Genomic DNA, 15,768 nt, shown 5'->3' on the forward strand with positions numbered 1-15,768 from the left:
ACCTTCTCTGATTTGCTGCTTTATTTAAATCTGTGTGTAAATGTGTGAATTAAAAAACAAACTCAGCACCTCATATATCATTTTCTGGTATCTGTGAACTACCTGTAGTACACATGCTGCAAGATGACAAACACTAGAATAATTTGAAGACATGATCACCAGACAGAAGAGAAGGAATAGGAACAAATATGACTAAGTAGGAAATAAAATGGTAAAGTGCAAAGTTAATAGAGAGAGAGTAAAGAGAAGGGAGGATATTGGTCAAGAAATGCAAATGAAGAAAAATAAGCTAAGAATAATCACAGACTAGCAGGAATATTTAGCAGGAAAAACTTGTTCTCAGAACAGAACTGATGAAAAGCTTTCTTCTAGATGTGTATCTTTTTTTTCCTAAGTCAGCTCCACATGAAGTAGACACTTGTGACATCATTACTAGCCATGAGGCAGATGGAAGTTTTAGGAACACCACCTCACCAGCCAATTTGCATGTCCCAGTAGTGCATCTGGCTTCTGCCAGTCAATGCACAATGAGGTTTTTCTGCCTTTCTTTCAGAATCTCTGCATTCTGCAATTTGTTTTAACAGAACCTGAAGTGTTCTTATCTAAACTTTGGCTTTGTATATTAAACTAGATAAAAAGTTTAAAATTGTGAGGAGGTAGGGAAGAGAGTGAGCATTTGCTATAAAAAGAAGCCAAGTAATACTTGTTCTCTCTGAGGAAGGAGATGAACTACAAATAGCTTATTTGGAGTATCTTAGAAATCAATTAAATGTTTTTCACTTTTCATAGATGAATCCTGAATTTTGGAAATTAAGACAATGTAAGGTTGAAGTGTAAACTATGTAGATATGACTGAGAAAAATGAGATTCATGAATGAGTACCTGATTAGTTTCGGAAAGGAGTATGCAAGTCTGTGCCTCTGGGCATGTTAAATTGAATTTACCTACACTTCTATTTTACACAGTTGGAAATTCACATTAGCACAAAAATTGGCATTACATAGGCAGTATTTTCCAATGACCAAATTATTTTTGTAAACCTGAAGCTATATTGCAATGATACTTGTGATGAAATTGGAATATCTTATAAATCCTATCAAATCTTGCTGCTGCAAAAGTAGACAGTGCAGTGCTACCAAAATAGATATCTGTATTACTGAAGCTGGTCCTTACTGGGCCACCAGAGAGCTGTCACATCTGCAATCTGGTACTGAACTGTAATGCAACATCAACAAAACTCTTTCAAGACTGCCTGAATTACCTCATTAATCTTTACCAAATCAAAATGAAAAAAAAGTCACAATGACAACATCATCCTCATTTTTCTTTTAACAAGTTCTTTCAAGCAATTTTTTTCAAGGTCTCATAATCATAATATTTCTATATTATAAAATGTACAATATTCTATTTTCTGTTAGAGTCTCATTAATACTTACATTGAACTTCTGTAAAGAAACTAGACTATATTTACCAGTCATTGTCCTTTTCTTTTTTATTATTTTCTGCATGTTAATGGATTCTTTTTATCAAAACAAACCCCACAAGTTTTTAGCAAACGTGAAGAAAATGAGAAAAGGGTTAGTGAACCATAAATTTAAGAAGAGTTGGTATGAGTGATTTGTAGTCAGTCATTTGCAAGACAAAGGTTTGGGTCACACAGTGCTGCTCAGAGCCCAAGTACTAAATGAAGCAAATGTCTGTCAAGTTTTTTGGCTCTGAGTGATTAATCATGAGAAGAATGTTCAGTTCTGTATCAGCGAATCTAAAATTATATTGACTAATTTAGTCACTGTAAGTAATACATAGCACTTCCAGGCTGCGTATGGATACATTCCGTGATGAAACCTAGACAGAGGGAAACCCAGGCCATGAAACCGACTGGGTGTGTTGGTCACATCCCTACTCCAAATGATGAGGGAAAGGAGATCACTTCTGGTGTGTTGTTGCCACTGATCCACATTAGCCATTATTAGATCCTAATCTTTACACCCACAAAATCAATGGGCTTTGTACAGCTGCAGGAGGCAAACCATAGAGCTTGAAGCAGTGTAGCTTTGAGACACTGGCCTGAAATTCTACCAGTCTAAAGTATTACAGAATAGGTAAGGTTGGACCCACCACACTGGGTGATCTGGTTCCACTTCAATTCTTCATGCTCAATAATTTTCATTATATTTCTAATTCGTTTGGCCTAAGCAAAAAGCAACAGGGTTACTGAAGGGTCCTCAAAAGATTAAGGATCACAAAATCACATAAGAATTCAGGTTGGAAGGGACACCTGGAAGCCCAACCACCCTGTTTATGCAAACTATTTGAAGCTGGTTGCTCAGGACCACGTCCAGGTGGCGTTTGAATATATCCAAGACGGGAGATTCACAAATGCTCTGGGCAATGTGTGCCAGTGCTCAGTCACCCTCACAGTACAAAAGTGTCTCCTGATGTTCAGAGGGAACCTTCCATGTTTTGATTTGTGCCCATTGCCTCTGGTCCTGTCACTAGGCACTACTGAAAAGCAGACTTTTTCTCTGTCCTCTTTATACTTTCCCTTCTGGTACCTATATATATTGGTGAGATCCCCCCAAGCCTTCTCTTTCCCAGGCTGAACAGTTCTAGCTCTTCAGTCTTTCTTCACAGGAGAGATGCCCCTTTCCATTAATCACTCTTGTGGCCCCTCACTGGCCTCTTTCCAATATGTTAATGCCTCTCATATTCGATAGCCCAGAACTGGACACAGTACTTCAGGCATGGCCTTACCAGTGGCTGAGGATCTCCTCATAGCTATGCAGATGGGTAAAGATCCTAACCATAAATTTGTAATCAATTTAATATTTTACAGAAATACTAGCAACATTTTGTTAATACTGAGGAATGAGTGGAACAGAAAATTACTTTAAAAATGCCTGAAAAAACCCAAAAAGACCATGTGTATTAGCTCACAAAAAAATGTAATTTTAAAGCTATTAATTTCAGAGTTTATGACCTTAATCCAATGGGCTTTCACTGATGGAAATAGAAACACCCAGTAGATTACAAAAACACACAATGGTTTGGGTTGAAAGGCTGCTTTAAAGGTCTCTTAGTCCAAACCTGCTGCCATGGGAAGAGACATCATTCAATAGATCAGGATGATCAAAGCTCCATCCAATTTGACCTTGAATGCTCTCAGGACTGTGGAGCATCCAAAATTTCTCTGTTGCCCCATGTTTTATCACTACAGACCCTGGTAAAATTCTTGCTATCCTTCTCACAAGCCCCCTTTATGTACTGGAAAGCTGCAATGAGTTTGCCCCAGAGCCTTCTTTTCTTCAAGCTGAGCAACCCCAGCGCTCCCATCCTCTCTTCATAGAAGTGGTGCTCCAGCCCTTTGATCATCTTCGTGGCCCTTTTTCTGGACCCATTCTAACAGGTCCATATCTTTCCTTGTTCTAGGGATGCCAGGGCTGGATGCAGCACTCCAGGTGCAAGAGCAAAGTAGAGGGGGAGAATAACATCCCTTAACCCACTGGCCACACTTCTTTTTATGCAGGAAACAGTTGGCTTTCTAGGCTGGAAATAAACTTTTAGTCAATACAAAACCTGTATAGGAAATCAACAGGGAATTAAAAATGTCAGTTTGAGCTCTATAATTCTCAAGAATCTGAGATTCTATACTGACAAATTTTGGCCACAGAAGTGTGAGGATACAGATATTAAGGAAATGTGTACATTGACATTGGCCAGAGAAGCATTAGTCAGAGGGCAAAAGTGGTTTCATATCGCAGAAAGAGGATGTTGCTTTTTGTGGTCTATAACTTTAAAAAAGGTGAAATCAGGTGAAGCAAAAAGTGCAAAAAAATTTTTCCCCTCATAACCCAGCACCAATTTGTTTGTACCCAAAAACCTGACTACAGAGAAATATGACCACTTTAGCAAGCATTCCCATTAGTATATCCCCAGCCAATTTCTTTCTGACAAGACCAATATATTTTACATTTAGCTAGAACTTACAGGTTTTTCTCTGACAATAGTCACTTAAGGAAATGTATGAGAACTAATAGGCTTTCCTAATGTGTGCCAAAGGCTCTTCCCTGTCCCAGTCTACAGATGACTAGTGAAATCACAAGTCTTTACTAAGGGAAAGACACCACATCAGATATCTTCGAACTGTCTTAATTTATTCTGTCCTTCATATAATAATTTTATTCATTAATTTTAAGATTTCAAGAGTAGTAAAGTAGACCTATAGCTAAGGAAGACAGACCAGTGTAGGAGAACTTACACCAAATAAACTACCAAAATTATCTTCTCGTGATTTAAGCAAATATTTTGAAAGTAATATCGAAATATTGAAAGAAGGAGGAAGAGTAATGTATTCTCTGAGTAGCACTTCTTGCAGTGCTTAAGGTCAAAATCAGGCTGTTAATTTTAGTCAGAAAATTTAAGTATTAGACCACATAAAACACAGGTGGTTAGTGAGCCATAATGATTGCTTATCTTAGACGCCCAATCTGTATCAGTTAAATGTCTTTGAGTGATTATTAAGGAAGTTTGTATGCTAACATACAAAGGTTATGACCAGGCTGTCTACAAAGAGTACCATGCTTACCTGTGGGTAGTCTGTGCTTTGCATCACTGTCCTAGTTCCCAGTTATCCAGATCCAAATGACTATATTAGTACACAGTGGTACACAGACTTTCCTTCAGTGGGGAGTAAGGGATGCAGGCATCTCTCATCCCAAAGTGGAAAGAGGACCTAGTCATGGTGTGCACACAAAGCCTATGACGTGCACCAGGGAAGGCATCTGTTACGCTGTATGTTCTTTGGAACATAATTGTCCTGGTTCTGCAGGCAACTCTGAGTTGTCTGTACGTTTTGTACTAAGCAGTCCCTGGATAAAATTCAAAAATAATGCAGCATTTTTCATTAATCAGAGTACTACAGCTGTAAAGCTACTTGACTTCCTACATAACCAGCATGCCTATACTCATGTATTCCTATGGTTGCACAATATCCCAGATTCAACTAGCTGGGTGACAAGAGGTTTTTGTCTGCTGGTGAGTGTTTGTGATATGATCCCATAAATACATCTATATAGGTTTCAGCTCCTTCAGACTGAAGTTTGCCAAGAACTCAGGCTTTTAACATGTGATTTAATTTCAAGATTCCTGTCATCTTGTTTAAATAAAAGAACAGAGCTGCTTAAAAGCTTTTACTTCAGATGCATATAGTCCCTGGGATGTACTAGAGAGCATATTACGTGACTTAAAAAAAAAAAGAAAAATATGTATTCATTCATGGAATGCTTAATTAAAAAAAAAAAACAAAACACATTAAAAGTAAGCTTTCTAATGCAACCAAATAACTGAAAGTGAGTAAGGCTGTCCCAAGAGGAAGATTGATTCCAGTACAAATGCACGGATTTTTAGTCACTGAATGCATCTGGAGACAGGAGCAGGTGGAACCTAGTCAATTAGTTCCTTTTGTCTGTATGATTAAGTATGGTTGTCCATATAGATGATAATACAGTTGTCTGTCACAATCCTTTGTGACTTGAATTTCTGAAACTCTTAGCAAAGTCACTGCAGCTATTTCTTTTAGTGTGGCTCTCCTGGAGCTCAGAGAGCCTAGTGCAGTGCCAGGGTGAAACACTGCAAGGCTCAGAAGGGAACTCACTGCAGGTGTGCAAGAAACAGATCCCTCCTCTCTTTGTCTGTCACAGGAAGGAAGTTATCAAGCCTTATGAGGATTTTGGTCTGCTTATTCTCTTCTCTGCTTCTAACTTAGAAGCAAATTAAAGGTCTCTATCAGATATCAGGGAGAAATAATTACCCAACTGGGAATGAAACACTTAATTTTAGAAATTTTTGGCTAAACCAAAAAAAGAAATATATCTTTTTAGATAACCACAGCCTTCAGAAGTTTTACTTGTTCTGCAATGATTTCAATGAATTACTGGTACTTCTGAGAACCTGTAGAAAAGGATTTGATAGAGAGCCTACTTCAATGTCTTACTATATCATAGTCCTGCAAGCTAAATTAGTACATAGGAAAGATTAACTGTAAAAATTCAAAAGATATACTAGAGTACAGATGAAATGTTTAGCATGTTTCTGGACATATTTTACAGGCTCTGTCCTCATAACACAATGTCCATGAATTGTAATACTTCTATAGTTCATCCTATAGGGCTATTCTAAAACCTTGAAATTTCCAGCTGCTTCCCAGCACCCCTATGGAAGAGGGCAGATCCATTTTCCAGTGATATCCTCAACTGATGCAAGTTCTCAGAGCTTTGGTAATAGAGTTCTAGTGTCCATACATTTAAAAAACCTATTGTTTTCTTGAGAAAAATAGGACTACTCTTCCCCACAGAAGAACTTTTGAATGTAGTAGAGGACACTAAGGTTAGACATCTGGGGGCCAATCTAGTGCCAATTAAAGCAGTTCAGATTAACCCGTCTCTTACTCCCTGTGCTCTGTGTTGGGGGAAACCAAGAGGCAGTGAGAAAACAGCTCTGGTGGTAAGCTGGTGATGGTGCTTGATTCTAACAAGTTGGCACAAGCCAGTACTTGTTCGTCCTGCAGGGAGAAGAATGGCTTAATTTTTACAAGCGTATGGAGAGATAAAAAGAAATCTTAGTATAAATCACTTAAGTAGTTAATTAATTAAGGGACACAAACCCATAAGAAATCAAGCACTGTTTCCAGGGATCATTAATGTACTTAGCTGTTCCTGTTGTTATTTTCCTCCCTGTGGTTCTGTGAGAATTAAAAGATGAAATAATGAAGCAAGATGCCATAATTCCTACTATTCTTTATCCATTGGTTACAGCAGCAGTTACGAGAACTATAGCATTAAATAGGATTCTTGATAATTTTGTAGCTATTGGGCATGATAATATTCAGACTTTCAGAGAGAGATAAAAATCTGGCAATCTCCTAAATATTCTAATGTTATTAACTTGAGAAAGATTTTTCCCAGATATTGTTTTCTAGAGCAAATAACGGGGTTTTTTAGGTTCAAAATTAAAACAAACTAGATACAACACATTTTAGGAATTGGATTTGTAAACACAATGAGGACTTGGAAGTAAACCATTCTTTTTCAGAAGTGAGGCAGTGTTTCTAAGGTATTTTTTAAAAAAATAGAAAATTGCATTTTGCTAGTATAGTAACACATGGTAAGTTTAAAACCCACGTCCAGCTGTATTTGTTTAGTTCAACTTTACTTTCCTGAGATGTCACTAAGCCTCCTTTATTTTACTATGTGACTGAAATCGACTTTCTAGAAACTAGATCAAAATAATATGCTCCTTTTTCCTAGATCAAAATATTGGTTAAAAAGCATCCACAGATATTTAAAAAAAAAATCCAACAAAACAAGCCTATTAAAATCTTCCACCAGTGGAAGTCATGACTGCTTCGTGCTGTTATTTTCTGTCTAGTTACTGAAATATAAAATCCAGATGTCTGTTCTGCCTTTATAACTGAAAACAAGGGTAACTGAGAGAATGACTTCAACACACCCCTTGTCAGTGCTACAGACCATTAGCATTACTATAAATAGCATGATCAAATCCCAAATTGCAGATTCAGTCATAAAAGTGTCTACATTTCATGCTGATTCAGACGGGCAGCAGCATTAACTGCAATCATCAAGGAATGTGACATCTCCACAGAATTTTCTACAGCTCACTGGACTGGTGACAGGACAATTGTTAAAAATTAATGGAGACCATCAGATGTGGATAAGTACAGCTTGGCAACTATGAAAGCTGTACTTCTCATTTGAAAGTGATAATGTAATATTATTCTGTGATGATAGATTGTAAGAGATTATGTTTCATTCAGGAAACACTCTTCCAACTCTTTGAAATTTTGACCACATTATTTTGTTTAATTTTTAAATTTATAAAGAATAGAAAACAATGTAAAAATCTTCTCTCTTCCTTTCTTGAAAGTACCCTTCACCTTCTGTTTATCCATTATAATCCTTTACTTCTCAGTCAGTTAAGATTCTAGGAAAGTCAAGATCCTAAAATCCAAACTTTACTAAGAGATTGATTGTGATAGTTAATGAACAAAATTTCAAAGTTGTATCCAGAAATTCCCAGCTATGTGTCTGGATTTAAAAGGTATGGCACATGTTTGTTTGAAATCTTATTATTTTACATACCTGTATTTTTAAACTGCAACAAACTATTTCAACCAAAATCATGGCCCCAATGAAGGATTTATTAAATACTCTGGGCTGGTTTTTTTTTTTTTTTTTTTTTTTTTTTTTTGCATCAGGGCAGAGTAAACTGTTACACTGTTCAGAAGATTCTTAAGAACCCCTGCATAGAGGGTGAACCAAATGGGATGGACTGACAACTGAAAGGATAAACTCGTGACCATTTGTCCTGAAATTATAGATTCTAGACACCTGATGTTGTTGTCAAAGAATGAGGCTAGACAAGTGATATTTCTTTGTCCATGCTCAATACTGTGAATGTCTGGGGAGTCCCCTGAGTTAGTGCAGGGAATTGAAGACCTTCAGCAGAAAAAAAATTGTGTTCTGTCTTTTAGGAAGAAAGAGGGGAAAAAAAATTAGCCAAATCGCAATACTTTGAAAATATGCAGTGTATGTGAGCAATAGCTAGATTCTCCAATGATTCTGACAGCAGGTTAACAAATCATCAGGGAGAGGAATTATAAGTTTTAAGCATGGGAGACAATGCTTGAACGAATGTAAGAGATGGAGCATGCTTCCCCCTACTGCCAGCTGTAGATCTGCATTTCCCAAACCTTTACATTTCTTGCAAATACCAGTGGACAAGACTGCCAGCAAATACCTGTGGAACCACAAAGTCTTGCACCAAGTGCTCTGTTCAACACCCCTGCCACTGCAGACATGAAGTCCAGAGTCCATCTATTGCAGAAATCAGTAACTGTGATTCCTATGTGCAGCAAATAATGAGTATAATTATCTGTTTGTTTGTTTATTATTTATGTTACTTGTGGGATTCAATGCTACTCAAATCTAAGAGATCTTAATTAGACAATATTTAAAAGTCAGGAAATTTGACACATAATTGAAAGTATTTAAGTAGATTGTCTGTATGCGGTGACTTTTCCCCTCCAGAGAGTGATTCAGCTCATCTATCTGAAATAAATATCTTAATGATGAGATGAATTCTTTTTTGGAGATGCCTTTCTCTCCACAGATTAGAAGAGGAAACTTCCTGGCTAAAATGAGCCAAAACCGACACCATTAACCATGTAGGATTGACTTAATGCATTCACAATGTCACACTTCTGTGTGGTAATACCCAAATTATGGAAACAAAAAGCACCATACTGTACAAAACCACTTTAAAATCTGAGTTGTAAGTCCTTGACCATAATCACCTTTTAGCACAATATTTATTAGGTATCAGGGCATCCACTGGACTTCATTGAAGATTCAAAACAAAAGAGAAGAAGAAAAGGTTGTGTCTGTATTGTGTGACAAACTTGTGATCTACATCACTGTTCCTTTCATCATCCAGACAGGTGTCCTATTGGAGAACATCCAAGATGTGTTCTCCACGTCTGTACATCTGGATCTCTTTCCAAAGGAAAATGATGACTTGGAGGGACAGATGTAGATCTGCATCTCACTTCTCCTGGTTTAGAAATACTCTCTGTAATCTCTGTCGCCTTTGAATTTAGTAAGAGAAAAATTTAGAAGAAAAAAAATCTCCTCATCACTACATAGATGAAAAGGACTTTTTTTTTTTTTTTTTTAACTTTAGTAACAGAATAGAAGAATAAAAAAGCAAAGGGAACAAAATAGATTCTCAGGTCTCATCTGGCACCCTTATACATAAAGGACCTCACTGATGAACAAGGAGGATGGTTACAGCACATGGATTTAAGACTGTTTTTATAATTTGGAAAATCCTAGAAGAGTGTCCTTTTAATCTGTTTTAGATAAACCAAAAATCTGAATCATGGACCAAAGCTTGGAGTATGAAAAAACTCCTCTGTCTCCTGTACTTGTTGAAATCAGATACAAAAATAATGTGCTATTGCAAAACGACTTTAATATGTATTTTTCTAGGGCTAATTTTCCTTTGCCAGTTATAGAGGAAGAAGGATTCTATTCAATTTGTGTTTTTAGTACTAGAGGTATGGATACTTTTTGAGAAATTGATGTTATTATCATATTTCTGCTTAGCTGGCACCTTTATTTTCTTTAAGAAATGCTAAATGCATTGAATTTTTGCAAATAAAAAATAAAAACTCCTTTTGTCACTTTTCTCAAAATTACCTGACAAGAGAAGAGAGTATCTTGTGTAGGAGGAATGACTCAAATCTGCACTGAAAGGGCTATTACTTGATGTCACTGTCAAAATGTTCAAATTGACTCATTCACAGAGAATCAGAAGAACAAAATGACCTAGGCATACAATCAAGCAACCTCATGCTAATTCTTCCTTTAATACAGCAGGCCATTGATGTAATATGGACTTTACCAAGTATAACAAAGTAGAAGACTAGAGGGACTCCTTTCCAAAGCAATGGTCAATCTGCTAGGCAGTCCTTGGGCTAGCATTACCACAGTTACCTTTATTATTTTAAAGAAAAAAAAAAAACACAACACTTTTTATCCAAAAAATGTGGTTTTCTTCTTTTTGCTTTTTTTTTCCTGTTAAACTTAGTTTCTGATTGAAAATAAGAAAAAAACCTCCATATTTTTTTTTCCATAAAATGTTGCACTAGAAATTATTTCTCTTCCTTTTGAAAGGTTAAACTAAAGAAGAAAGTCTCATTTCCTACAAAAAGCTGATTGCTATCTGTTTGGATTATCATATCATTAAGTTTCCTTTGCTTTCTTAAGTCCATGATTACTATCTAATAAAGCAACATTTATTGGTACATAAAAGGGCACATTTATTAAAAACAGTCTTTGAATGCTTTGGATCAGAACACTGAGCATGTAACAAATCAGCCTTGCATCCATGTTATATGCATCATTCTGTATTTTAACGGAAATAACAGATAATTTGTTTATATCTGAATTTTGGCTAAACTGAGTAGGAACAGAAATATTTGGAGATCTAACATGAAGCCTAATAACGATGCATTGATAAATGACATGGACCTATGCAATGTGTAGGTATGTAACCCTGAGGGAGAGGTGAAAACACTTTCTTTTTTAAATTAATAAGTATTAAAGGCATAGCTGCAACACTAGCATATGATAAATTCAACTTTAATAATGATCTAAGCAAGAAGGGTAACGTAGTAAAATGTTAAATACTACTCTCCTTTATAGGCCATGGTCATCTCACCTAGCAAAATTTGGTAGTAAAAAGACAGGAAAGAGTAATATAGGTTTCACCTTAATAAATATGTTCTTCTAATGCCACCCATATTATAGATATGTCATTTAAGAAAAGTCTGGGATTGTTTGGCACATTATTATCCAGAGCTGAATTCACAACAGTAAGTACCAGGAACAGCATAGACAGGACTGAACTAGTAAAGAGCACAAAAGTGTAACACAGCTGAGAAGCCCTACTGTCTTAAGTGGTGTTTGAGATGAAAATAACTATTATTCTTCTGACAGTGTCTGGAGCAGAGATGATCATAGCTAAATTGAATGTATATCTCGATTTTGCAGGCACTTGTAATACTCACTACATATGTCATTATTTAAAACTTTGTATTGTAGAATCATGGATTGTAGAATCATGGATTACTGAAATAAAGACGGAGAGTTCTTAAGTGACCTAGTGAATTCTAATCACTATAAAGTAAATGTCATCAAGCTTTTAAATTAACTGGAACCTGCTATTTAATTTCCTATTAGGTACACTACTTGACTAGTTAAACTGGTTATTGGATTCTTCATACAGTAGCCCCTGAACTCCTTCAGTCAATTAAATTCTTTATTGAATCTGATTTGTCAGTGTCACTGTCACTTCTAATCTCTTAAATCCACATAGGTTCAGAAGCTTTAAAATGTACTAAATCTGTTGCAAAACTAAGAAGTTACATGGACAGAATCCTTCCCCTCTCCCTCCTCTCTCTGTGCAAGCTACAAAGCTGCCAACAATGCAAAAGATATAAGCACTGGTTCTTCATCCTCTATATGTACACTTTTAGAGCTACAGAATGACATGTTTTTTAAGACGAGCTACAGAATGTAAATTGGAAAAACATATAAACAAAAAACTCTGTTGGGTGTTTTGCTACCAGCATATTGTATATTGAACACTTTTATCTTTGACTCAGTTTCTTACCACTTTAGATTAAAGAAATTAGCAGAACACAGTAACTATAACTAATTCCAGAACTGGAAACTTTAAAATCATGGTATTATTCTTTTGATTGATATCTGCAAAAGTATTCCAGAACATTTTTAAAGTTGTTTCAACATTAAATTCCCTCTTCTTAAATCTTCCCATTTCTTTGTTCATCAAAAAAAAAGCTGGATTTCAAAGGAAAAACACAGGTGTTAAAGGAAAAGAAAGGAAAAATACTGCTATTAAATGACTGGTCTCTGTGATGGTCTTGTCAGCCTAATAAGTCTTTAGAGCACCTGAAGAGCAGCTCAAACATGCAGGCTATTTATTTCTGTATTACAAAGTAGAGTTTGCCAGACACAGACTTATTTTTCCTTTAAAACCATTCCCTTTCTAAAGGATCTCCTTTTTGCCAGTAAAAATCTGCTTTTTACATATTATAGGCATATAAGCCTCTGAACTACGAAAGCAATTCCCCTCCCAGGTTAGGCGCATCACCTTTATTCTGAAAGAGAAGGCAAACCAGACCAGACTCTTACCAGACACAGGGAAAACAATTGCTTCAGCTGGATCCAGCAGTGTCGTGTGCGAGCAGGCAGCCTGAGCGATCCCTGGGCCTCACACAAAAGCGAGATAATTGGCTTTGACGGAGGAGCTGTAAACATCCATCACGGCGGTGCTGGGCGGCGGCGGGCGCTGCCCCGGCCGGGCTGGGCGCTCCCCGGCGGGATGATGTCAGGCACGGCCCCGGGCGGGCGCTCATTGGCTTCCCTCACCTGGACCGGCCCTTAACCCTAAACTGCCGGCCGCCCACTGAAAGGTGCCTCTTTAATCCTTACATACATACACACAGGTGGGGGCTTTCTATTTTTTCCTCTTTCTTTTTTTTTCTCCCAATTTTTTTTTCACCTTTCATTTATTTCCTTTTTTTTTTTTTTTACCTTTTTTTTCCCTTTTCATTTTTCTGTTTTTATTTTTTTTTCCTTGTAGCAAATGAGATTGTACAAGAAGCTCCTGCTTTGGGGACCAGATGCTTGTTGTGGCTTAGCTATTGAATGTAGCAATTAAATAAATTCTACAAACTAATTTGCCTAAATTATTAAACAAGACCCTCAGGTAACTGCATTTTCATCATCTGTTTACTAAATGATAGTAATGATCAAAATATTGTACAAAAGAGATATTAAAGGAAAGGTTAATGCATGCAGCACCTGGAGAACTCACATTTTTAATGATTTTGCATTGCCTCCTCTTAAGGCATGAGATTAATAAAGGCACACGTTGGGAAAAGGATGTAAATTCAAGAATGTTGCACTATTGCAATGTTAGGTTGATTATTGTGTCTTTTTAAGTATTTAAAACTAACAGCAAAAGTATAGGGATGCACAAATGTACATGCAGAGTTATTCTTTGAATACTAAGTAGTAGCCCAGATATTCTGTAGTAAATGAGGCATGAAACACATTGCCAAATGTATGATGTCCTAAATATAGTGGCACTAAGTATTTAGCTATGTTACAGGCAACATCATAAATCATGATAACTTTAAAATGAATCCAAATCAGTGCTTAAATAATTGCTTTTTCTATAAAGGAATAGTCTGATCTCTCATCTTTAAGTGGCAAAAAAATCCTATTATTCGACAGAAAAAAGCAAAAAATCTGATCTAGCACATGTTGTATTTGTATCTTTTGTTCTGTGTCAATTTTTTTTTTTAATCTTGGGAAACTAATACTTTCTTTAAATGGGTAGGAACCTGATCCAAAATGTATTTACAGTAAATAATATAACACATGAGTTTGTTTATGGTCTGTTATCCCTCAAAAAAAAAAAAAAAGAAAGTTGCTCAGTTTGTTCTCTGGGGAAAAAATAAGACCAAAGAACTAACTACACCAAGCCGAAAAAACCCAGGAAAAATGAAATCTAATCAAACACGGTTTAACTTAATCTAAAAGACATTTAAGACAAGATTTCTAGAATAAACTTGATAAAGAGCTCTGTCATTTTCTTGTGGTTCTTTCACAAAGTTTTAGAGACTCAGAAGATAAAATTCTGGGGACTTAATAAACACCAGTTTTGTGTGGGGATCTGGAGGCTAACCTACTAGCCAAAACCTACTTTCGGTCAAAATGAACGCCATTGTTCATTTATTTCTGCTCAGAAAACATGGTAGTTCAGATGAAAATGTATATAAAAAAAGATTCATTGCTATGCAAAGTGACAAAACTGAATTTCAGGTCAGAAAAGATTAATTTCTGGACAATGGGAATGTCACTTTTGCTTTTGTATGATTACGAAATGATAAAGGTAAGACATCGTAACATGAGTCATAAGGAAAAGAACTATTGATGAGGTAAAGTATGATTAGATATATCATATGTAGAAGTTATATTCTCCTGAATATTTAATGCTATATATAGTCTGGACCAAACCGACACAATGTTGCTAAAATTTTATTACGTTGGTTGATTCAGCATGAAAAATACCTGGATTTCCCATATCCAGTTAATCTTACAATGATGAAGTAAAGTCCTATGCATTTTTTATTCTTATGTAGAGTATGCTTTACACCTTTAAAGAGCATATCACTCACAGATTATCTGCTTGACCATCTTTAATGGTAGAGTGCCATATTCTTAAAAAGTTCTCAGCGTTCATAAAGTGTTATTCTCCAGTGATAATAGAGAACCTATGCTTTATGAACCAAGCAGTAAATTAGAAAATTTACTGAGAAAGTGTAGTACCAATGCTAATTTGGAATATTAGTGCAGAATATTTCTTAGTAAATGGCCTGTAAAATTTGACATTTTCTTTATAAAAAAAGTCATTTTTCTGCAGTAATATGTGATTAAGGAATGCTTTGAAATTGAGCTATTTATGAATTTACTGATAAACTATCAGGTTTTCCATGCTCATTTCAAAAATTATCTATCACTAGTACTTTTAAAAACATGGAAGAAATTGGAGATCTAGGCTAAACAAAGTAACTGTTGTAAAAAACAGAACAACTCCATGATTGTAATCAAGTCACACAGCATTTTTCACACTTCCATATGATGTCGCCCATGTGTTATAACCAGTTTGAAATATAAATAATGAAAATATATGATAATATTTAAATTATAGCTTTTAAATATGCAGTAGCAGCAAGTCACTTCAGAAAAAAGAAAAAGTTGTAAGGCCATTTCTTTAAATGAAAAATCTCTTCAGTGAAATAAACATATTGAATAGGTTACAAGAGCTCAAAGCATGACTGTGTGTGAAATCCAGGGACACAGAATTCATACGCTCCTATCGTTGTGCCATGGGTTCCATATATGAAGAGATTGGCTTGTCAACTCTCACGCCTACCACAGAAAATAAAGGCGCTGTTGGCAGTGATATTTTTTGGCATGTTTTAGTTTCAAGTTCAAATCACACAGAAAAAGAAAGAAGGAAAGAACAAGAAAATGAAAGAGAAGTGACTAATGATTTTTAATAACTATCTGGTTTTCTTTCTATAACCTAATAGAA

At 35.9% G+C, this 15,768-nt stretch overlaps 1 protein-coding gene across 9 annotated transcripts in view; it reads right to left on the bottom strand.

Annotated features, from left to right (window-relative positions):
* Positions 1 to 15,768, bottom strand: part of MGAT4C (MGAT4 family member C) — a 333,638-nt gene that overhangs the window by 115,262 nt on the left and 202,608 nt on the right. For 3 of the 9 annotated variants that reach the window (XM_019279764.3, XM_019279762.3, XM_039571581.1), the window contains exon 1: positions 12,795 to 12,971. The exons of the other annotated variants lie outside the window; for them this stretch is intronic. The gene's annotated coding sequence lies outside the window, so the exon portion shown is untranslated. Of the gene's footprint in view, positions 1 to 12,794; positions 12,972 to 15,768 lie in introns of those variants that run through there. 9 annotated transcript variants of the gene reach the window in all.

This window comes from Corvus cornix, chromosome 1A (assembly GCF_000738735.6).
Source record: "Corvus cornix cornix isolate S_Up_H32 chromosome 1A, ASM73873v5, whole genome shotgun sequence".
Lineage (NCBI taxonomy): Eukaryota > Metazoa > Chordata > Aves > Passeriformes > Corvidae > Corvus > Corvus cornix.